The 25,156-nt window shown below is 30.4% G+C and overlaps 1 protein-coding gene across 6 annotated transcripts in view; it reads left to right on the top strand.

Moving 5' to 3' along the window:
* Positions 1-25,156, top strand: part of Nca (neurocalcin homolog) — a 116,041-nt gene that overhangs the window by 48,230 nt on the left and 42,655 nt on the right. For all 6 annotated transcript variants that reach the window (XM_080164085.1, XM_080164071.1, XM_080164057.1 and 3 more), the window contains exons 2-3: positions 20,738-20,918; positions 23,511-23,583. The gene's annotated coding sequence lies outside the window, so the exon portion shown is untranslated. The remainder of the gene's footprint in view (positions 1-20,737; positions 20,919-23,510; positions 23,584-25,156) is intronic.

Genomic DNA, 25,156 nt, shown 5'->3' with positions numbered 1-25,156 from the left:
GCCACTCTCTTATTATCCTTAAGTAGTTAGGTTTATGTATGTTATTATTTATTCCCTTTAAGATCTAATAAACATTTAGACCGATTGTTACAAAATTATTAGGGAAGGTTTAAGGCTATTATGATGGGGCATATCAGCTGCCCCCATTAAGGAGCAGTGGTCTAAGAATAAGATGACCCCATACTCTCCTAAAATATAGCAAATTGATTGGCCACGTAGTGTAGATAGCTAGGGAGGGAGGGGACATTGACCTGTTTATTACAACTTTGGGGACTTTCAATAAACTTTGATTGGTAATTTTATGAAGTTGAGTTTCCAAACTTTTGAACCACTAATTGTAATCTACAGAAGGAGTAATTCTATTTATCATCCTTGGGGATTAACATAAATTTATCAGCCATTGCCTTATCCCATTAGATCCCAGATAAATAGCTTTTTATATCGTTTTTTAACATAAGCATTTTTTCAGTACTTTATTCAGTTATGATTTTCTAAACGTCGAAAACTATCTTTTAAAACTGTATGATATATCAAAACAATAGAAACGAAAAGTTTTACTTTCATTATTTTCAATAAAATGTTTTAACTTCTTACGAGGTTAATTTTTAGCTGAGGAAACATTTTACCATAAAACCTTAGTTATAAAACCCATTTACAAAGTTCGGAGAAATTAGATAAAATTTTTGAGCAAAGTTTGTAATTTTTTTTGTAACCTGGTCTGGATAAAAGTTGAAATTTATTCCATAATAGGTATTTAATAAGAAAATTATTCATTTTTTTATTTTCCTTGTTTTTTGGTTGTAAATAGTATATGAAATTACTTGGTGTTACGGGGAAGGAAAGGAGGGGAATAAGTTGACCCTCCAATTTCAATTTTAGATTTAAAAAGAAATAAAAAATTGAAGGGGCGGGGTGGACATAGGGTTAATTTTCTTTAGTAGGGTGAATGTACCCTCCCTCAAAATAGACTGAACCTCTACGAAGCTTCACTATAAAGAAGAATTATATCGGTTTAGCAAAATCCATTGCTACACATACATAAATCCTGTTACTTTTATAAAAAAAGGTTACATATGTATGATTTTGGAGAGGGTCATTAATTTGCCTCAATGCATTTTAAACGCAGAAAGCTTTAGGTATCTTTACATTGATTTATCGAGAACGGATGTATTGTACAATATACCTGACATATAGATCAGCTGCGACGTAGGTCATATGACTTTATTAGATGTAAACAATTCCCCTACCCTGATTAAAAATGTGTTGGCCTTGATAAGTAGACAACAACAAGATTCTCATGGATATAGGGAATAGGATTATTGTTTTTTTTTTATTTTATACAATAGAAAGAAAGTAATTTGCATTGAGTTAGAATAGAAGAATAAAATTGAGTAGTTGGACAATATTTTAAATGATAATTTTATTTTAACCCCTCTCCATCATACTAAAAAAAACTCTTGTTAATTTTTTAAAAAAAGGTTCAAATATGTTCATTTGACCAAATTTGATAGATTAAGGCATTTTACGAACCCTCAACAAACTTTCTGAGAGTTTTTAGAAATTCTGCTTTGCCCGAAATTTTACTTTCCATGCAAAAGTGTATTCACATTATTTTTAAAACTAACCCCCCCCCCCCCAGAAAAAAAATACATTATTTAAAGTGGAATGATATTTTAAGTTAGGCTTTAAAACCAAATAATAATTGAAGGAATAAAACTGTTTTTCAGCCATACTGATAAAATTATGTAAAGTATCGTATTACAGACAATTTTCCATGAAACTAAAAATCATTAAAAGATTAAAACCGTCGGCCCCTCGAGGTACCAAACTTATGCTTAATACCCACTAAAAGCTGTTTATAATACGAGGCGATAGATAACTATTTTGTTATTTTATCGTAAAAGGGTGGTTTTAAGAATGAAATTAGAATTATTTTATTTATTTGTCCTGGCATTTTTTTCAAAGATATTTTAATCTATGATTAGTTTAATTGCATAAACTAATTTTATTTGAAGGAAATCCTGAGCTGGATCTTTAAATCGTTTATAGGTGATTTAAACCGGGGCAATTCATTCAGCGCGCCATCAAATTATTAAATACCAATCTTTAAATTGAAATGGCATGGGTGATTCAGCGTGGTCAGTTGCGCCGAACCGGCGCGGCAATGGTACTCAACTAGTGGCATTGACGCGCTAAATCGGGGTGATTCATATTTAATAAATAAATATTTTTTAAAAATTAGTTTAATATTTTATTGCAAAACTATCGTGAAAACATTTTATAGTTATTTTTAAAATAAATTTTATATTTTTTTTTATAAAACACCGTACTGACCCAGTTTAAGTTAAAAAATTGTATCGGCACGTATCGATATTTTAGTGAGTGCGCAGGTGATTTAACAACACCGCACCGAAAATCTTATAAAAATCCATGTTTTATAGGCGCGCTGTGGCTAACCACCAGCGCACCTACGGTTCACCTCTGAATCACCCCGATTCAGCGCACTATAAAAACGATTTAAAGATCCAGCTCTGAATTGCATTGCCGTTTGAATTATGAATAAAAGTTTTGTACCATTATAATTAGGGATTGCAAACATGCATTTGGTAAAGCACCTTTATCTCTTGCTTTCAAGGAACAAGGAGAGTTATGTTGGGATTGTAATTTATTTAAATTATGTATAAAATGTTTGGTCCTTTAACTTTTTTTGTTATCTTATTTCCTGGTTTTTCACATTTTTTAACATAAAATACAAACAAAGTTGGAAAAATTAATGGATAAAAATCTGACTTAGCTTTTTGAACTAATATTTTTTTGGAATAAAGATAAGAAATTGAGGTCACTTGATTAAGACAACTGGTATGGGTGTGAAACTTTTTTAGCATTAGCTCAAGCCCCACGATCAATCCTATCCTATATCCTATAACATAAACTACTAGTAAGCTTTTTTGTCTGTTTCGAAGGATCTCGTTTACCGCTGAACCGATATGGTTCTCCTTCAAAGTGAAGCTTTTTATGGGTCCTGAGAGGGTTTTCGGTTATTTTATTTAAAAATAAGTCTTGTATGGTTTTAGGCTTTTTTTTAAAGAGCCCCTAGATGTTGCGCAGCCGTTAGTTAGTACATTATAATTTGCTATCTCTTGCATTATGAATAGTGTAATGCATATAATTTACCTATCCTTGTCACACTTTTCCTCAAACGTTTAGCGGATTTAAAACCAACACGCAACAAGCGGTCAATGGATCCTATAAATAGACATATTTGCTGAATCAAAACTGGTTTTACCTAAATTGTATCTGTTCCTTCTTCAGGATTATAGAATTTCAAAGATTTTAACCAAAAATGTGCGATGATTTGACTTTAAAATAGCATTTAATCTTAATGTTCATGGCTTGTTAATATAAGTTTGTCATATTTGTTGAGGTTTTTAAACAATATTTCTATAGACAATTCAACACTGCATATTTAGGATTTATAACAATGGTTATTTTATGCATTATGAGTGATATAAAAAGTCATATCAAAAGTACTTTTTAATTATTAATTCTAATTGTTTAGATCCTTTGCCGTTTATTACACAGAAGTAAATATTTTTGTTCTAAACCATTTTGAATTTTATATGGATAAAATAATTGATATAATGAACAAGGATGACAACATCCATAAAAGCGAAGCAATGAAACGGTAGGACAAACGGACATAAACACTTGTATAGTTTCAGAACTCAATAATCAGAATATAAAAGTACAAGAGTCGAAGCAAAATTGTAAGTAAATTTGTTAAAAAAAATCTGCTTGATACAGGATAATGTTTATGGACATACTTACATTTTTAGGACTTGATTATAGAGTTGCATCGCTTATAATATTGTACTTTGTTGTCCCAGGAATCTATATACCAAAAATCAGACCAATCGGATAATTAGGTCACATACAAATTTGTTGTTAAAAAAGTTGTTAAGTTATCAACATGTTTTAAATGAACGTACGGACATTCTGGTAATGATTATAGAGTTGCTACGCTTTATAATCGTACCAAACTACTACAGGAATGACCATGCAAAGTTTGAAATCGATAGGCACAATCGCTATTTTTTATATTGAGCTAGTATATCTGAATTAAACACCAAATTATTGTCTTGTGTATTTAAGATTATTTAGCAATTGAAAACAATTATTATTTAATTTTGTATCTTATTTAAGACATGGCAAAACCTTTTTCAAAAATGTGATCATAAACTAAATAGGTCAAAGATTTTGGTCCTTGTTGATCTATAATTATATTTTTTTTAAAACAAGACTCTTTCAAGATAAAGAATAAAGGATAGAAGCATATACATACAACAAGTATCTTTAATAATGCAGGATTTTACGTTAACAAACTAATAAAGGTTAGTCTTTAGGTTAGATTAGAAAACCTTTACATCTCATTTATGCTGCTTGATTTTAATTTCTTTTAAAATCAAGCAGCAGAATTAAATGTAAAGGTTTTCTATATTTAATAATCGTCTGTCTGTCCATAAAGGATAGATCTTATCGTTAATTTAGGCATTTTATAATTGTCCTATTAATTTTATACTTGGCATGGTTGGTTATTTCTGTAGTAATAGTAAGGCACGATTTAGAAAGCATAGCAATTCTACAATCGTTGTCTATTTACAAAAAGTTGATTTGTAAAAATTTTTATATTCCTACTACAAAAAGGTAGAATGTTATAAACAAAGCATATCAAAAATGTAGGAATGTCCTTAAACAGTATCCTTAATCAACTATTAAGTTGTTAACTAATTTGACTAGGTATACATTATTAATATATAATCAATTAAAGGCCTAATGTCTTCAACAATCTATTGTTTATGTGGTTGATAACTTAATTCTATCGTGTCTTTTTTACATACAAAATTCGAGTGTCAATGACAACATCTATAAAAGCGAAGCTATGAAACCGTAGGACAAACTGACATTATCATTGTTCAGTTTTAGAAGTGAATAATCAGAATATAAAGTTATAAAAGTCGGAACAAATGTGTAAGTAAATTTGTTTAATTGTTTGTAATTACCAATACTCACAGCATCAAAACTGTTTAAATACAGGATAATGTTAAAGGACATAATTACATTTTAGGACTTGATTATAAAGATGCTTTGCTTTAAACATTGAACTTTGTTGTCCTAGGAATCAGTATTCCAAAAATCAACATATTAAAAATGGGCGTATGGACATTCTGGTAATGATTATAGAATTGATACGCTTTCTAAACCGTATCTAATTAGTACAGGAATAACCTTGCAAAGTTTGAAATCGATAGGAAAATTCTAACATGTCCAAGTTAATGAAAAAGGTAATTGTTCCACCTAAAAAGCTAACTGTTACTGACGGACGGACAGACTAACCGACCCCAATTGTAGAAAAGCTTCAATTTTAAAAAAAAGTATATGTTGTAAATCAATTGTGCCAGTATTTTTAGTTAAATGATATGTTTATTTTTTATTACTGTTTTCACTTCCTAAGTTTAAAATTTCAAGGTAATTTGAAGAAAAACAAGCATTAATTAAAGTCAGAAGTTACCCCGTCGACAATTTTATAAGTTATAATTAATCTACAAAAAAAGGTTTTTAAAACAACTACTGCTTTCATGTGTTAAGGGTAATATACAGCATAAATATCTTACATCAAAGGCCATTTTAAAGTCAAATCATCACACATTTTTTTGTTAAAATCTTAGAAATTCTATAATCGCGAAGAAGGAACAGATACAATTTAGGTAAAACCAGTTTTGATTCAGCAAATGTGTCTAATTATAGGATCCATTGGCCGCTAGTTGCGTGTCGGTTTTAAATCCGCTAAACTGTTGAGGAAAAGCGTGTTGTGTCCCAGTCTATTGTTCTCACCCTTATCAGAAGTGTAATGCATCCTAAAGATGAAATTATCTTCTGCATACAATACAGGAAACTTTTAAAAATAGCTTTTGTTAAAAAATTTTACCAAAATGGAAAGATTTTAGAAACATATCTTAAACTGTTATATAAAATTTCTTTAATATAAATTAAATATTTTTTTGTGGTATCTTTTGCTTGCTTAGGTATAGAAAGAATTAAATCATCATTTTGATTGCAGATTTAGCTACATTACCCTTGATTTATTGGTTGGTTTGTGCGACTTAAGAAACAATTTTCCTAGTGTAATTAAGAATCTTATCCTCAGATTTATCAAAGTAATTTTACAAACAAACAAAAACTATTTTGCCAAATCTTTTTGAGTGTTTGCTGCAAAATTTTGTTTTGTTTTGTATGTGTCATGGCATACACTTAAAAAACATTAAAATAAATCGAGATTCTTTTAAAAGGTCCACTAAAGAAAGTATAAATATTATTTAGCTTTGTTTTTATACTAGCGGCTACGCTCCTAGAGACATAAGGGGCACGTGTTAGAGAGTGGTAGGATGTCGACCCTTTTATATCGACCCTTCAACAGCATTTTATGTGTTTTTTTCGGGGGGGGGGGGGAGGATATTCATAAACCTTCTTTGGTTCTATAAGAAACTTTTCCGTAAAGAAGAATCATATTGGTTCAGTGGCCAACGATAACCTAAGCAACAGCCAAAACACACACAAAAGGATATTTAATTTCTAAATGATAGATCATATAAGCTTTACTATCCTAAAAGTTTTCTGTGATTTAATTTGTGAGGAGTTAGACGACCTGTCCCTTTACCTCGGCTGGCTTGTCCATAAATCATTACTCACAATATATTGTTTGTATTCCCTTAAGTGTACTTTATATCATATCTTCATATATTACAAGTTTATGATACGTTTTGGAAATAAATCAAATATTGAACGCAAATATAATGCAAATATTTATCCAGAGGGAGATGAAAAGTTACTTAAATACTAGTGGCTTCGACCCACGAGAAGATGGGTAACCAACCATTTTTTTGTGAAATATTTTTTTGGACCAGTAATTTTTTTACCATTTCAGCAATTTGAGAGATCTTATTAGATTATGAATATTGTTGTGTTTCCTTGATGTTAAAAAGGGGGGGGGGGATAGAGGAAAGAACATACTCACATTGTACAATTAAACTGGCTCAATTTTGGTCATGATGTACCACTCTTTGCCTAAATTATAATAATATTTCATTGTATTGTTAATACCAATTTTTAAAATTATTTTAGGTATGTATTTACATCTGTACCTATTGAAGCCGATATCTATCAATTTAAACCAAAGAAATATAAAATATAATTCAAATGAAGCAACTTTAAACCAATTATATTCTGTTATTTAGGGAAATTTAATAAGTTCCTTGCGTAGTTTTAGGCTATTTTATGGGGGTAAAAAACATTCTTTCCAAACTAACCTATTTCCTAGATTTAAATGGCAAACCCACTTGACAATCATAAAGTAGGAAGGTGTTATTGTCTGAAACATAAAGTATCGGAAAATCTTACTTTTAAGGCAAGCTTTATTGTAATTTATGGGTGTTTTTTAATAATACCTGTCCCCCTCCATAGGTGAAAACATGCCCCTAGAGGATAAATCGCAACGGCTTGTGTATAATTATAGGAATCTTAAGGTATAAGACAATGGACGTTTAAATTGATTTTCATCCCCATTGATGATACACAAAATTACCTCATCTGTAGATTAAAATTAGTGGTTGAAATGTTTGAACACTCAACTTAATGAATCAACCAATCAAAATTCAATAAAGTCCCCAAAGTTGTTAAAAGAAAACGTTATTATAAAACTTTGGGTACTAGTGTAATAAACACCCCATTGTCCCCTCTCTCTCTGATAATATTATAAGGTAGCAACATTGAGGAATGTCTAGATTCAATATAAATATTAGTATAGATTTTCCATAATGATCCGATATTACAGATAATACGTGTACAGCACGAACAAGGGATAGGTCAACATAGTAGGATTTTGGTGCTTGCTTTTTAGAATTCAAAGATCATAAAGTATGATTTAACAAGGATGACAACATCCATAAAAGCGAAGCACTGAAACGGTAGGACAAACGGACATTAACACTTGTATAGTGTCTAAACTGAATTATCAGAATATAAAAGTATAAGAGTCGAAGCAAAATTGTAAGTAAATTTGTTGAAAAACTTCTTGATACAGGATAATGTTTATTGAGTTTATGGACATACTTACATTTTAAGGATTTGATTATAGAGTTGCTTCGCTTAAAACATTGTTCTTTGTTGTCCCAGGAATCAATAAACCAAAAATCAGATCAAACGGATAATTAGATCACATAAAAATTTGCTGTTAAAAAATTAGAAAAATCAACATGTTTAAAATGGACGTACGGACATTCTGTTAATGATTATAGAGTTGCTACGCTTTCTAAATCGTACCTAACTACTACAGGAATCATCATGCAAAGTTTGAAATCGATAGGACAATTCTAACATGCCTAAATTAACGAATAAAAGCTATCTATCTCGGACGGACGGACGGACGGACGGACCGACCCTAATTATAGAAAAGCTTCGCTTTTAAAAACTAGGTCTATAAGGCTTGAAATAAAATCCGTACAACTAAAAAAAAACATTTTTTAAAAAGATTTTTGTAAAATTTTTAAATTAAAACATCATTTTTAGTTCTTTTATCAATTAGATTTTTACAGTTTTTGATCTTTTGTTAGAAAATAGGATTGGTCTAAATGATTTAAAGAATTTTAGTTTTTTTCTGCCTTCCTATTCTGTGATATTTTTTACATATGAAATTTTTTAGTATTAAATAAGAGGGCTCTTTTTCGTAGGTACTTTTGAATATAAAATACTTCTTTTTACATTAAGAATATTTTTATCTGATAAAATATTTTGCATAATTTATCCATTACTTTTTCTAAGTTTACGTAAAAAATATACCAATACATTACCCTGCATATTTCTTATTTAAAGGATTTATTATATATTATTATAGATTTTCCAAGTATTTATAATCATTTTATTATCGGTAAATAATTATAAAGAATTAGGCCATTCAAGTTCATACGAAATATAGATTTTCAAAATAGGATTTCATGTAATAACAGATGTATGGTTATCTAAGACTTAATTTTCATAAGTTTACATTTGGATTCGGATTGTCATTTCCTAAAATGAAAGATGTCTTAAAATTTTATAAAAACCTTTTTTTTGTTAATACAATTTCTGTTTGATATGTAATTCTATTTTTACAGTATTTAAGTTTAATTTGTCCTAAGGATAATTTTAAAAACATTTTTTCTAGACATCGGAGAGGTGATAGGTTCGAATCTCGGACAGACACAGCGTCATTACTAAAGACGTTAAAAATGGTTTCTACTATACTGCTGCCATGTCAGATGCGCGACATAAATAGTAGAGAAGGGGGAATGCCTTAGCCCTTGAACAGTTGCAACTCATTACCATGAACAGTTAGGACTACTCAGTCGTGCAATCAAAGGGTTGGTTGTCTGTTGGATGTTGCTTAACTTTATATTCTTTGGTGTATCGCATACACACACATAAAGAGTATTACATCACAGAACACGCTAATGGTGCTCTGAATTTTATAGATGATCACTTAAATATCGAAGAAGAATCTCGCCATAATAATATCTAGTCAATAAATATAGAATTATACAGATGATTCACTTCTAAAGTTAACCTAGATTTCGAATAAGAAAACTAAGAAAAAAATGTTCAATTTATTAAAATGTCATTTCTTACATAGCGTCAAATCATGTATCACATAATTTGTAAATTTTTATAGCATTTCTTTTATACAGTTATGGTCCATAAATATAGGCATGTTAAAAAATTATGCATAAAGAATCCTGTAATAATTAGGTACAATTTAGACAAGGTAGAAACTTAATAATATCACCACCTAACAGCGGTTTTTTTACATCATTATACTATTATCTTGATTGTTGGAAATGGGATTCATAAGACAATTAGGGACATTCTAGGCTTCCTTTATAAATATGAAATGTCAATGTTAAATTTTTCGACATATGCACTTAAAATTTTTGTTTTTATTTCTTAATCCCATTTAAAATGTCATAGAATATCAAATATAATGTTTTTTGTCCCAAAGTCTAATTAGTTGAGCTTTATTTCTAATGATGTTGTCATCCTTGCGTGAAGGTAAAAATATTTATTTTGATGATAAATATCAATTACACTAATATTGAATTCAAGGAATTCTGCTTACATCACAAAAATTAGAGTAAACATATACAAGGACGAAAACGTCCAAAAAAGGTTTAAATATGGATAAATACATTTTCATTATGGCTTTTCCATTTCCATTCGAAACCGATTCTCAGTCATACTGTAAACTCATGTATAGCATTGTTGTATTACTATTACAGACAATTTTCAAAGAATATTAAAATTAAAATTATAAAATTAATACTAGTTTTGTTAGCTCGGTTATTCGGCCCCTTGGCGCTTACAAAACTTGTTTTGGTTTTATAGTTTTTAATTTTAATATCCGCGGAAAGCTGTTTATATTACGATGTGATAAATAACTATTTTTTTAATTTTTACACATTATCTTATTTACATAGTCTTTTTATATTGTTAGTTAAATCACATTGTTAGTGCAATTTTGTAATTGTTACTAAACGTTTGTAAGAAACCACCCAACGGGCTAAGTAATATATATATACAGAAGCTTTGCTCCTAATGTACATTTTAAAGATTTCTCTCTTATTCATTCATCTATATATTTATTTTTATAAAGAGTCTATATTTTGTATTTTTTGACCGATTATTTCATTGATTTATTATTATCTTATGATAATAGTAATTTAGTAATTATTGTTTCTTATAAAAAAATATTTGTCATTACTACTAGAATTGCGTATTTTTATGTTAGACATATATTCTATTACAAATCCTCGAATAAAAGTAACAGGATGTCTATTTTCGATTTGTTTTTTCGGTACCTCCACTCTCCTAATGAGATATAGCCCTTAGTAAAATTAAATACTCTAAATGAAGTTTTCCCGTAATTTTAAAACTAACAAGGATGACAACATCCATAAAAGCGAAGCACTGAAACGGTAGGACAAACGGACATGAACACTTATATAGTGTCAGAACTGAATAAACAAAATATAAATGTATAAGAGTCGAAGCAAAATTGTAAGTAAATTTGATGAAAACTGCTTTATACAGGATAATGTTTATGGACATACTTACATATTTAGGACTTGATTATAGAGTTGCTTCGCTTATAACATTATACTTTGTTGTCCCAGGAATCAATATACCAAAAATCAGATCAATCGGATGATTAGATCACATAAAAATTTGTTGTTAAAAAGTAAAAAAATCAACATGTTTAAAATGGACGTACGGACATTTTGGTAATGATTATAGAGTTGCTACGCTTTTTAAATCGTACCTAACTACTACAGGAATCACCATGCAAAATTTGAAATCGATAGGACAATTCTAACATGCCTAAATTAACGAAAAAAGCTATCCGTTACGAACGGACGGACGGACCGACCCTAATTATAGAAAAACATCGCTTTTAAAAACTTTTTTTTATGGTTGTTTTATTTTAAACCTATAAATTATACAGTGACTACGTGATTACAGCAATCTTAACTAAATTTAAATTGCTTTAATTAAAAACCAACTGATAAGTATTAAAATGGACAAAATTATCAGAGATCTAAAGAGATAAGGCAATTGCCGATAAATTCATATACATCCCCTATAATTATACACAAAATTAACCCCTTTGTAGATTACAATTGGTGTTTGAAACGTTTGGACACTCAACTAAAGGAACCAACAATTCATATTCAATTAAAGTACCCAAGGTTGTAGAGCCAACGAATAAGAAAACGTTATTGTAAAACTTTGGGGACTAGTACGATAAATAGCCCAAAGTCCCCTCCTTTCCTGCAAAGTTATACCCCCCCCCCCCCGCTGAGTTGAGGGCTGATTTGTAATGCTGCACTTTAATATGTTCCATCATTGCTACAAATATTAACAGGGTGGGAGGGGACATCTAACTGTAATTTGTACTGGTACCCAAAGTTTTAGATAACAGATTTTATGTTCATTGGCTTAAAAACATTTGGGACTTTAAAATTTCATGATCGATTCAAATTAGCAGTGTCGAAATTTTTCATCCGATAATTATAATCTACAGAAGTAGTAATTTGGTTTCTTAAAATTGGGGGCGTACACAAATTTATCGTCCATTATCTTATTTGTTATAAGTTTCTTGCAATTTAAATTTAAAAGTAAACCAATATAAGCAATACTTTTTGCTGTTTTTGGGTTTTCTGTCGAGAAAAAAATTAGACCATATTTTGGGAACACTAATGTATGGGTTTATGATTGACGCAGAAATGCGTAATCGTAAATTGTACGCTTCATGTATCTATGGTTGCGTACCAAGTGCGTCAACTTCAAAATGTATTAGATACAAAATATGTACGTCTCTTCGAATTTTTGTGTTTCAAAATAAAAACTTTTGTTGTAAAAAAAAGTTTTGAATTTTGAATAAGAATTAAATTTCAATGTTAATTTTAAGTTTTTTAATAGTAAAGAAAAAAGTTAAAATCATTTGTACTTTAATAGTAAATATAAGAAGCACTCTTAATTATTAAAGTTGATAATGAGTTAATTTTATCATTAACAGAAAAAAATACCACGGCTTTTGGTGTTTATAGAATAAGATGAGTTGGCACCCTTAATAATCTTTGTATTTAAGAAGGGTGTGGTTCATCTTCTAAGCTGCGCGCCCTAACAATGAATCAAAATTTATGTTTCCTTATATTTTAAACAATCGTAGGGGGATTGGCGCTTTTGAGATGTTTCCTAATATTCCTTCTATTTAAAAACATTTTTGGCTATGTAAGGGGGTATGTTACTAGGGAGGGTTTTAAAAATGTAAAGGGGGGGGGGGTGGTATGTACAATGCTTATTACTTTTACAACGAATTGGTGACGCCACCATACACCCCCCTAAAGATTTAATTATTTTTCATGTTTTCATTTTCCCTTAAATTTTAAATTTAATAATCTTAAAGCCTAGGTAGGGTTTGTTTCCAAGAAAACTAAAAAATTTCAAATTGTTAATGGATAGTTTATTAAGGCTCTGGGGTTCTTAGATGTGTGTAGAGTAAATATGATCATTTATAATACAATCTTCTATATGCCCACCATAGAAAAATTCAGAATAACACCTCCTTCATATATATATGCCAGGGCTCTATAGAACAATGAAATAAGTATATCTATTGTATATTTTTATTTAGATAAACAGTTGACCTTTATATGACACTAGAGGCTTTGTGACTAGGATCTAGTGGGCTCTGTAATCAAAGCTGTAGACAGGGGGGAAAATAGCCTGAAACCCTTCTAAGGATTAAATCTGAAATTAAAAAAGCCTAAAACTATCCCGTGACAAATGTTAAGCTTCTCTATAAAGGAGAACTCAATCAGTTGAGTAGTTACTGAAATCGTCAGCTTTAGACAAAGAAACCTTAGTACTTTATATAGTTGATTAGGATTTAATTATGTCCAGAAACCAGATCCCAAAAATACGAAATACTATCTTTTTTCTTTTAAATTTTATGAACAGGTTTTTTGGGACTCAACTGCATGTAACAAGCTACCTATTCCGACATCTATAGTTGTTCTATGGTACCTCTTGTTAGTAACATACCAACAACATATACCACATACACACAGTCATATATTAACATACACATAGAGGGAACCATATTTTAAACTGAATGTCAATATTTTCATCTACCTTAGTTCAAAATTGTTGCTCCTATCTTGTTGTTAAGTGATTTAATTGTGCTACAACAAACTTAAATATTTTATACCTAGTGTGAATTTAAAGATTTTGATTGCTAAAATCATTGTGAAAATTGTGTTTATTTCATATTAAATCATAAGTGAGTTTATTATGAATTATTATCTATTGATATTATTATTCTTTAACAACCCAACAAATGCCAAACAACACAGGGATCTTAAGGAATAAACCAATGGACGAAAAATTTATATCTATCCCTAATGATGATAAACAAAATTACCCCTTCTGTAGATAATAATTATTGGTTGAAAGTTTCGAACTAACAAATTAAGATTCAAGAAAAGTATCCAAAGTTTTTGAGCCAACGAATAAGACAATGGGGCTGCAAAACATTGGGTACCGTTGTAATATCTAATAACCTCTCCCTCCCTGGTAAACACTGATATACGACATGTTGTCCTGTTTCTAAAAATAAATATCAGAAAGAAAAGAATACTCGCAGACATTATTTGGAAAGATTAGGAATGAGTAAATATATATTATGGGACCAATATATCTATCTATCTTATATAATATACAACAATAGTCACACTATATTACAATATGAATTAAGTCCAAGCATACATACTATAAATATATGGTTTATGAGTGTGTTTTGAATAGATAGATAGATAGAATAATTTATTAAAAAGTAAGGATATTAATATTTTTAAAATCAAGTTCCTATTATAGTAAGAAACAACCAAGGAGGGAGGGGACATTGGGCTGAAAATTACACTTGCACCCAATGTTTTATAACTTTGTCATCTTATTCGTTGGCTTAAAATATTTTGGTAGTTATATTGAATTTTTATTAGTTGTTTCGAAACTAGTAGTTTCCAAACTTTTTTCAATAATTTTAAAATATAGAAGGGGCAATTTGTATCATCATTTGGGATGCATATTTTTTATTGTCCAGTAACTTATCCTTTTAGATCCCTTTAACTTAATTGAACTGAATTTCTTGACGGCTAAAATCATCTATCGGCATTTCTTAAATTTTCTTTATCTAATGTTATGATAATAATCAAATGTGATATTTTGGTTTGGTTATAAGAATATGTTCAATCTTGAATAATCTTTACATTTAAACGTATTGCCTATTTTGGCACAGAGTGTATTGTAAAGGAAAATAATATATTATATTATTACATGAGTAAACAAAGCATTATCTGGCGTTTGTCTCCCGTATCAATAACAGACGGGCCTTTTTTACAGGGTGCATATTGGAATTTGCCAGCTTTGAGAATCAATATCTAAGAACTAAGAAAATTTTGACCACTAAATCGGAGGTGTTTAAACAATTAGAGGACAGAAATTGGGGATAGTCCCTTTCGTGATAACGACTCTTAAGGAGCGTTTTGTCGTATTTTCATATTAGCTTCTGATAGGTTATTTTAGGTTATTGCCCCCGCGGGGTTAGGCAGTTGGCCTCGCAGGGCTGGAGCCCCCAGCAGGGGCTGGAAGTACGAGAAGAGCTACTGTGAAAATTCGACGAAATGCCCCTTGTACCCAAAAATTTTATATAAAATTATTTGATGACCCTGTCTAATACATGTGATGGTTGTATGTAAGGCTGATAACAGTTGACAGAGATTATTTATAATCTTATTTATTTTTATATATGGAATTGTATTTTTGTCACATTTCTGGGATTGGAAAATTAAGAATTACGTTTTACCTATTTTTAATTTTTGATTAAAGTTTTATTTGAAGTTGCTACATCATAAACTGAGTTTCAAAGGCAAGCGCATATTTTAAAATATTATTATAATGAAAAAGATTCTTTAAACGCTACTAAAAACGTAACAATAAAGGGTTATTTTTGTCAAATATTTTCGTAGCCTAAAACTATGCTTCCAAAAGAGTATAATTGAATCGAAAAGTTATTGCTTCACCAAAAAACTCATATATTTTTTATGGATTTTTGTATAGAGACATATTTTTCTCTTTTCTAATCTTTTTCTTCATCTGATCCTGATAATCTTTTAAGATTTAGATCCTTCCTAGTTTTCCACAGATGAGCACCAAGGGCGTGCACAACATTTAACTTGGGGGGGGGGGGGGGTGGCAGCAAAAACATATTATTGGTAATATTTTTCTGGAAGAGTTTTGCACAAGTCTATTGAAATAGTCCAGGTGGGTTACCCTCCACCCTACCCATCCCCAAAGAGCTCGCCAATGATGAGAACATCAGGGTTGTGTAATATTTTTATTCCAAGAAATATCCTCGATACCTTTCTGTCAGTCCATCTGGTTTTTGGTCCGTTTGTCTGTCTGTGTCAGGGATAAACGACAAAATAGATGTTTGGATATAGGCCCTTTCGTGGCAACGTATCTTAAGGGGCGTTACGTCGTATTTTCACAGCTTTTCCATTATTTATAGCCTCTAAGGGGGGGCTCCAACCCTGCTTGGCCAATTGTCTAACCCCGCGGGGAAATCACCTAACCTGACTTAACCTATAATAACCTATTTAAAGATACTGTGAAAAAACGACGAAACACCCCTTAAGAGACGTTGCCACGAAAGTGACTATAATAATAGTAATATTTGTTATATTTATTATAATGAATGTATTATGGTTATACATATGTTTGTTTGAAACAAAATACCTTAAATATGCCCTATATTTTGTTAGCAGTGTTGCGGAGCCGGAGCCGGGAGCCGTGGAGCCGCCATATTTTGCTGGAGCCATAATTTTGGTTAAAAAACGGCTCCGGCTCCGGACTAGATAAATAAAGAGGTTTTGTGTAAATTATAGTTTGGTAACTATGTTTTGTCATGTGCAAAAAAATATTTCATCAAATTCGACACTTTTACTTATTTTAAGAATCTTTTGGTTGCCACTATTTTTGTAGTTGATATTTTAGCCATTTTATTGATTCCTTTTACTATGTTATATGTCAACGGAAATAAATGTGTATGTGTGTGTTAAAGAGGAAAAGAAGTAGAGTAAGGTATATACATAATTATACAGGAAAAAGATTTTTTAATTTGTGAAAAATGCTTCTTACCAAGGGCTCTTATGGGATAAGACAATGGGCGATACTTTTCATGATTATGAAAAAAATTACCCCTTCTGTAAATCAGAATTATTGTTCGTAAAGATTTGACCCTAGAGTTTTTAAACCAACACGAATGGGAAAAACTTACAGTCGAATGTCCCAAGAATTATTACCTCTCCATAGCATTGATTTATGTCATCACCTATATACTTATTAAGATATTTAAGTTGGAAAGAATTTTAATGTTAGAGGGAGATTTGAAATTTGCATTAAATTTTAAGAATTTTTTTAGATTCGTTTTTTTGTATAATCCTTTATCTAAAAGCGGAAATACAATTTAAGTTAATTAATTTTGTTAATCTTTGATTGGTGGATTGAAAATTATCTGCGCTCTGATTGGAGAAGCTTAAGTGTCGCACATTATTCAACCAATTAGAGCGCAGGTAGTTTCCAATCCACCTATCCTATTGGTCAAAATTTATGAACTTAAATTGTATTTCCGCTTTTAGATAAAGAATTATACAAAAATCGAATTTTATAAAAAAAATCCTTTAAATTTGATGCACATTTCAAATCTCCCTCTAACATTAAAATTCCTTCCAACTTATATATCCTAATACTTATTCCTCAATCCCAAATCATATGGCTGTCTACCATATTTAGAACAGAATTATACACAGAAAGAAAGAACAGTAATAGAGAAAGAGGAGTATATAGAAAGGGAAAAAAGAGGAGTGTAGAGAGATAGAGAAAGGAAGGTGAAAATAAAGAGTGGATGATGGCCTGATATTAAGTTTCTGGAGTTGTATTTTGTGTGCGTGTGTGTGTGTGTGTGTGTGTGAGTCTGTGTGTAGCCAAGAAATAAAAGAATAAATAAATTGGAATACACAAAGCTTTGGCTACTACACAACCAGGAAGAATTACTCTTGTAAAAACAGTTAATACTTTCTCCTTTTAATACTTTTTAAATTTTGGAGGGTTTGATATGTTCATGGTTTTTACTTTATTCATTGTTTTAATAACTTTTTTTATTTCTAATCATTACTTAGAATCAGCACACAATTAGTAGAAACTGCATATTCTCTTTTTATATAAAAGAATTTTTGGATATAGTCCCTTTCGTGACATTTCCACAGTAGCTTAAGCCTATTCCTAGCCCCTGCGGAAATCTTACCTGGCGGGGCAATCACCTAACCTAAAATAACCTATCAAAAGCAACTGTGAAAATACGACGACTCGCACATAAAGAGACGATGTAACGAAAAGGGTCTATATCCGGATTTTTTTCTTCTTCCTTGGTTAATGTATTTACTTACCCTTCCATAAAACCCTGGCGGGTAGGTAGGTCTAGGAAAAAAAATTTGCATATGATGGAATTCAACCTTTTATACACTCCACTACTTACATAATAATAGGTTTGGGGTCAGGTAGCTTATTCTATATTATAAGTTTTAATTTTGGAAAGGTAGGAGTTTGATACAAAGTATATTTCAATTAACAACCCATATAAGAATTTTAATCACTCTTTCTGTCCATATTCATGATATTTTTTTGTATGTTATATTAGTGGTTATTTTAATCTATAGTATGAATTCTACATAAAGTTTTCTATGATCTACTCTCATATTATCTTTCTATTTCTGTATTTTACTTTGTTCTACTTCATTTCATATAAATTCTAAATTCCGTTTCCATATTTCATGTTGGTTTATGAACTCTAAAATTTTGAATATTTTGATGGCTATGGAGATATAAATAAATGTGAAGAATTTAAATAAAACATGATGTTGAATTACAAAAAAATAAGGTAAAATCAACGAATTAATTTATCTTTAGGAAAAGAAAAAAAAGCATACACCTGCCATGATAAAGTAATGAAAGATTTTATTTTCTGCTAAAATAAAAATCTCTAAACAAAAAAAACTAAATAATGTACATATAATAAGCTAATAAGGTTTGCTTTTAGCTTATTACATGTTTGTATGGTTTTCCCTTCTTGTTTTTATGATTTAGAAATTTTGTTTTGATATAGAAGACAACAAACATTTACATTTTTGATATCATTTGTCTTAAGGTTTAAACAATCGCCTTCTCTTAATAAATTAAAGTATTTAACGCAGTCTTTGCCTAGTATAGATTCTGATACCCCTAAAAACTTATAACTTCTTGCAATTTTCATGTTATGATACACAATACCATAAATGCAACTGTTCTCTGTATTCATTACATTATAAATTACAGTTATCCTATTATATAAAGTAGAGAGCTTTTTTGTCTGTAGCGAAGGATCTCGCTAACCACTGAACCAATAAGATCCTCCTTTATATGGAATCTTCTTATAGGTCCCAGAATGGTTTTAGGCTATTCTATTCTTAGATTTTAGACTTAAGATGGTTTTAGGCTATTTTTCTGACACCCCCTTATCCCTTTGAAGACAGAAACCACTAGATGCTAGGGGCGCAGCCGCTAGTATAATATAATGTAATATCACATCAAGAAATGTTAATCCCTATTTATTATTATTGATAAGAGATGTCGCTACATCTTCTTGCTAATTCTCAACAAATATTTAAACATTTTTTGTCGTTGTTTGTTTTATTTAGTTTTCTAATACCTGTTAAAGTGTTCACTGTTAGTTTCTTATTAAAATTAGAATAGTTGATGTTAAAAAGTGAGATTCTTGATTTATAAAAGTGATACTGTTAGGTACAAAGTGGTTGGGCATAGTACGAGAGGAACGGCGGCATACAAACATTTTTTAAAAATTATTACCAGTTTATGGTGGTTTTCTGCGTGTGTTACGGTTACGTCGCCGTTTTCACTATTGACTACATTGAGACAATGGTGTAATTTTATTATAGCTTCTTAAATTTTTAGTATTTCCACCCTTCACCTTAAAATTATTTTAGATAGAATTTTGCACATAGAAATATAAGTAAATACCTATTTAACTAAATATATTAGTGGATAAATGGCTTTTGAATTACTTTTCAATACCTTTAAGAGTGTTTGTTGAGATTGGGGAGAGGGGGGGGGGTGATGAAATATTTGAAAATGATCTTTCGTTGTGTAAAAGCATGTTATTAAGCTTCAGCAGCACATTCTATTGTTCTTATTAATGAAATTTTTTATTTATTAACCTCTATTTTCTTGATATCTATAAAATTGTAACAAATAAATGTAACATGTTGTAGGAAAATGATAGGAATATAAAAAAGTTTTCGTTTTCAAACAAAAGTTTGAAAATGTTTGATTGTCGAAAGTTTGGAACAAAAGTAGTAATGAAAATTCAAGGATTTTTCAATGTTTTGACATTAGAGTCATCATCAAATTTAATAAAAAAATTCTTGTTTTAATTGCCATTTGTTTGAATGTCTAATTATAATATATTTCTTACTTCTATGTAAAGAAACTTACATGTGGCTTATTTTCATACCTTAATTTTTTTTGTTTGACCAATACCTATTCTTGGTCGCTTTCGTTCTTGTTTAATAAAATCTGTAATTTTCGTCTATAGTATTTATAATGGTAAAAAGACAAATTATTCTTTCCACTTTTTTATCCATTTATCGTCAATACATTTATAACCTATCTAGAAAGAGTTATGACAATTTGTCAATTTGCTTAGCACCTGACATGCATATTTTTTTTTTATGCTGCATTGCCCAACAATTTTACTTTTTTTCGCTTTGAATAAAAAATATACATTTATGGTCAGAACTTTTTTTGTATCTCTTTCTATTTCACGCTTCTCGCATAAAATTTTGTCAGATTTCCACACGTTAATAATCTCCTAATTTAAACATTTCTAAGTATACACTTACGCGGACGTGAAATTTTGTGTTTTTTTTTTATAAAAATCTGTTAAAAATATGTATGTTCATAGTTGTATTTCTTTTTTCAGGAAGGCTGTGTGAGTGTTGTAATTGTGACTCTTTTCTCTCCCGGTCAGCTTGTGTGGGCGCGTGTTTCTCCCCCTGTCCACTCCCTCGCCCCTCCTACACCTCCTTCGCCTCCTGTGCAGGCACTCATCCCCCGCACACACTCCTTTTCTAGGGAGGAAATCAGCAATAAGAATTACTTCGGTAGGAATTTTATTTGCAAATTTTACATTTTTAAAGATTTTTTTAACATTTTGAATCATTAATAAAGTTTACTTTTTCTACAAAATTGCTTAAGCATATCTTAGCATGGGTTCTATTAAAGGTCAATTTTAAGAGTTTTGCTTTTAAGTTACTGATATTTTCTAATAAATATAATGTATAATAATATCATTTACAAAAAAAATTAAACTTAACCGAGAGTTTTCAATTCACGTTCTCTCAGCTGTTGGCCTAAAATCTTTTATTAATTTTTGATAGGGTTGTACACACTAGAAGTGTTCAAATTTTTCCACCAATAATTTTGACTACCAGAAGGGAAATGCCGTTTATAATTAATTGGGTTGTATTATATTAATTTATGTAGCCTTTTGTGTTATACCTAACTGACAATCATATATTTTAATAACTGATCTTAAAAATAGGTCCTTATAACCTAAAGTAGTAAGATTTTTTTGTCTAAAGCTTAATATCTTAGAATATGCTGGTTGTACTTACCATGGAAGTTTTATAAATGTCTCTGGGTGTTTTTGGGCTCTCCTAGCCCTACCTTAAGGACAAGGGGCCAAATGTTTAGTATTATACATTACGATTGAAATTACGATAGCTATAACTTTGTCCCTATCATTTAAGGTCTCAATATTCAAAAAGTTAGGGAACGATGAGTAATCTAAAATTAAAATATACTAAAACCACGCCGGGGCATATGTGAAGCTAACTAAAATGAGGAACATAATCGGTTTAGAAGTTTTTTAAATCTTAAGCTAAATACAAAAAAACCTTACTACTTTATATAATAGGATACTGAAGGATCAATATTCTAAGTCAAAAATAACACAACAACAAAAATTTAAACGATGTCATTTTCTTCATTTTTTCTCTTGCGCTGCGTAGGTACAATTGCAATAGCTAAGTCAAGTTTTTTTGCCAGCAAGTATAATTCTTTAAATTTTGACATGAGGTCTATGCCCGCGCTAATACATTTGCATAAAAGGGAACAAAAGACGAAGGAAGAGAAAAGTGATTTTTCACAAATATGTCGAAAACACACACAAACAAACACCTTAAATTTCAAGTACAGTTTGTGTCAGATAAACGAGGAGGAAAAATGATTGAGAAATTGTTTTTATACCTGGATTTGCAAAATTTCTCCAAGACATTGTCCTTGATTTTTCAATGGCCATATTTGTTAGTTTTGCTATTTTTGTTCCACTCCTTAATTAAAAGAATACAGATTGAATTAAATTGTCAAATAAATACTTTGGACGACTAACATTCTAGTTTTTTTTTTGTAATACTTGTAAAATTAAGTTATGGACAGGGCAAGAAAAGGATCGAGAACTTACTAAAAAATCTAAAATCTAAACTTTTGAGTATTTTTTGTTTGTTTTGCTTTTTTGAAATTTGAGTCTAATTGGTGTTAAGATTGACTGAAAACGTGCATGTTAGTTTGAAATGTAGACTATAAACAAATGGGACATGGCCTGTTTATTAAACTAATATCATTAAAATTTATTCACCATATGATACTTCATTGCAATTATGACCTAGCACTGTATTTAATACTTGCGGTTTCGCCCCTAGCCTCTAGGGGCTGTGCCCCAAGAGGTAAATAATAAAAATGTAGTACATTTGGTGCAACACCAATTAGTTGGTATCATCTGCATCATCAAAAAAAATTGATGAGGAGTTTTTTAATTTTTGGGTTTTTTTTTAGTTGATATAACTAAATTAAGCAGAAAACTATTATTAAAAAAAAACTGGAAGGTTCTTAAAATCACTTGCTGTCGTTCGTGCATAGTCCCCATCATTTCCTTGTCAGTTAAGATCCTGGTTATTACCTTATCTGGCAATGCCTAAGTTAAATGCCTTTCGCAGAACAATCCCTTTGATATTTTCTACAACTTTAAAACTTTGATTAAAAATTGTGAAAGACAATTATTTTCCTAAACGACTAAAGTTATCTCGCTTCTAGATTTCTTCCTTTTCTCCTATCATATACTTTTATCTTTGTCTATAAACTTAGAAAAAGTTTCTAACCCAGATTTGACTCCCAGATTATTTATTAAAATTAGTCGACTTATATAATTGAAGAAATTATATTTTCTTGAAATTTATACTGATGATAAAAACCATACTAATAATTCTATTTGTTGAAAAGTTTGTAAGTTTAAAACAACCAAACAAGATGTAACAGTAGTACCCAAAGTTTTTAAGCCAAAGAAAAAGATATCTGAATAATATCTTGGGTACCAGTATTATTTACAATCCTATTTCTGTGTGTGTGTCTACCTGTAACTTACGACCTCTACTTGAAAATCATGGGCTTCCTTTACAGTGAAGCTTCTTATAGGTCTATGGAAGGGTTAAAACTATTTTGGGGGAGTGTACCTCCGTCCTCCCCCAAGAAAAATCGCCACTGGAATAATAAAATACCCACCCAAATGATATTTTTTTCAGTTTTCATTTAAAAGCTCAAATTGATATGTCAAATTTCCTCTCCCACAAGTAATCTAGGGAAGCAGCCTCAAGTTAGAAATACAAAAATATTGGAACTAATTATGTTTATTATTTCAGGTTTTTAACCAACCGAGATAAGGCTGCAGTAGCGTGGAGTGATGCAAGAATGATATAAGCTCATTAAAACAAGGAAAAAATAATTCATAACAACATCTACAGTATACGGTTTGCGCAGCTAGTTTGAACTTTTTTTGTTGTTGTAAATTTTCGAGAGCAGGTACATTGTTCAGACATTGAAGAATTCCTAACCCCAACGCTTTTTTGATGAATTTAATGTTTTTATCGTCATAATTTATTTATTGGTTGAAAAGTTTCGACACTTCTAATTTAGAACCAACCAAGTAAATATTAATAAAAGTACTCAAAGTTTTTGAGCCAACGAATAACTTGATGAGGTACCAGTGTAATTTACATTCCAATGTCTCCTCCCTCCATGTGGTCATTTCTTGTCTTTGTTATGATATGGAATATTTATTAATGTTGTGAATGGTTGATTAAAGATGAGACATATAAATATAAACTAATCGGGAAGAAAAGGATAGGTTATTTTTCTCTTTGATTTTTTTAATGATAGGAAAATTTATTTATTTGGTGTTTGAGTAAGTTGTCTGCAGATATAAAAATTAAAACTATAATATTAATTCGTGCATAATTTCTAGAAACCCATTAAATGCATTTGTCTTAATTTTGGTCTAAAAGCAATTTTATCAAGCTGAATTACAGGCATATTAAAAAATAAGATACAATTAAACTTGATATTTTAATTTTCTTTAACTTACTAAACAAATGATTTTATGAATCTTGATAAAAACTTAACCTTACCCCTTTTTCCCTGAGACTTGTATAAGTAAGTGACTGGAGACTAAAGATTACGTCATAAACTATTGTGTTCCACTTTTACACAGAATCAGCAATTTTTTATTCTATCTATTCTAGTCTACTTAAACACAACTGAATCTTTTTTTAAATTGTATTATTAAGTTAGGAAAAGAGCAAAAATAATGATTAAAGATTAATTTATCGTATTTTTTTACTTGTATAATGTATCAATTAGAATACGAAAGAAAATCATACATTATTGCTTAAAACAGGGCAAGATTAAGTTCCGTATTTTCGTAATATTGCACTGACAGGATTGTGGTTATTAATTATTCCGAAATATTGATTTTAGACCTAGTCTTATCAACCAATCCAGGGCATAGACAATCCAAATATTGATAAAACTAACCTTTTGGTTGCACGAACTTTGTCTGAAGGTTCTAACTGCGGGGTATTTGGTTACGATTGTTTTGGGCCAAGGCATTACCCTTTATTCTTACTGTTAACTTTGCATATCTGACATAGGATCAGTCACTACAATTTTAAACACTAGCGGCTTCGCCCCTAGCCTCTAGGGGCTTTGCCCCAAGAGGTATAATTACATATTCTATTACCTACTCAGCCGATAAAAATGCGAATGGATCGCAAAAATTCGCGAATAAATGACGGTGCTTGCTTACATGTGAAGACCGGAGCACCGAAAACCCCCCCCCCCCGCTTAGTTTTGACAAAAATCAAAAATAAGGGGGGGGTAGTTTTTTAACCCCCCGCTTAGTTTTGACAAAAATCAAAAATAAGGGGGGGGTAGTTTTTAACCCCCCCCTTAATTTTGAAGAAAATCAAAAATAAGGGGGGGGGGTAGTTTTTTCACTGTACAACACGCC

Source organism: Acartia tonsa, chromosome 1, assembly GCF_053477335.1.
Source record: "Acartia tonsa isolate MP-2025a chromosome 1, ASM5347733v1, whole genome shotgun sequence".
Classification (NCBI taxonomy): domain Eukaryota; kingdom Metazoa; phylum Arthropoda; class Copepoda; order Calanoida; family Acartiidae; genus Acartia; species Acartia tonsa.
Note: the sequence above shows the minus strand (reverse complement) of the source record. Positions and strands in the feature narration are given on the sequence as shown.